A 1,291-nucleotide genomic window follows, 5' to 3' on the forward strand; every position below is an offset into this window, starting at 1 on the left:
AGTCAGTCACAAAAGGAAAAATACTGCATAGGACCACTATTGTAAAAGACTAAGAAAAAGAACCCATATTAAAGGGGGGTGGATTATTTGCTGGTTGCTGGGATGTGGGGTGGGGTGAGGGGAGGGAGGGGAAGGTGGAGCACAGGGCAGGGAGTAGACACAGGAGAGTTTGGGTGCTGGGGAGGGGTGCAATATATAAGAAGGGAGAGGGGAATGGAAGAACAAGGCAGATGGGAGAACAATTAGGCCGGTTTGCATGAGTTAAGTGGGACAGAAGTAAATAATGATATGTGCACATCCTTGGAACAGTAGGGCTCTGGGATACAGGGATTGAGACATGGTTGGAATGGGGAAAAGAGGGGGGGGGGATAATGTTAAGATGCTTGGCTGTCTTTTGAATCTTGGTTTTCCTTGCATTATATTATAAAATAGAAACTGGAGGGGGAGAAAAAGGAATAACCAGAAATATCACCACAGAAAGCTTGTAAGTCCATCTTCTACCTATAACTGATTGGAATACCTAAAGTGGAGCTACAATGTGCCCAGTGAGGAGGCTTCCTGAGGAGCCTCTGCATTACATAAGACTATAGGTGGAATCCTGAGTCACATCCATAATCTTCAGAGATGGGAAATTTCCACTTGGAAGGATGAGCAGACCAGCCTGGATCAGCTAGAAAACCAGAAGATACTTCTTGAAAGAAAGACCAACAGGAAAAAATACAAAACAATATAGGCAGACCGACTGTTGCTACAAGAGCAAGCAAATTGCTTGCCCAGAAGATATCAAGACAAATGGTTGGCTCCCCTCAGAGCAAACCCACTTCCAAGACTAAGACTCAATGGGAATACACGCTCTGATTGGTGACCACATTCATCAACGATAAGGGGAAATTATGGAAAAACAGCAATGAAGCTGCAAGCTAAATCCTACAACGTTCAATAGATTCCTGTGAACCCGGCTGGGGACCTGGTTAGCCAGCAGTGTGGCAAGACAGGGGGACTCTTGGTCCCAGAGTCAGTGACACAGCCACAGAGGACTAGAGTGAAGCGTCCAGCTGATAAGAAGAGAGGGCATATACACAAGAACATCCACACTTGCAGATAATACCCACTTGACCTGGCTTCAATGACTGAATGATCAAAGCTCAACTAGAAGAAGAAAGAAGAGGAAAAAAAGTAATCTGACACAATTTGATGAACTTGACCTACACCTATGGATGCAGTAGCTCAAAAGAGGAAACACATCTTTACAACAAGGATCATTCCCACCCCTCCATACACAGCATTGACA

The sequence above is a fragment of the Chrysochloris asiatica genome, unplaced genomic scaffold (assembly GCF_000296735.1).
Source record: "Chrysochloris asiatica unplaced genomic scaffold, ChrAsi1.0 scaffold00196, whole genome shotgun sequence".
Taxonomy (NCBI): Eukaryota; Metazoa; Chordata; class Mammalia; order Afrosoricida; family Chrysochloridae; genus Chrysochloris; species Chrysochloris asiatica.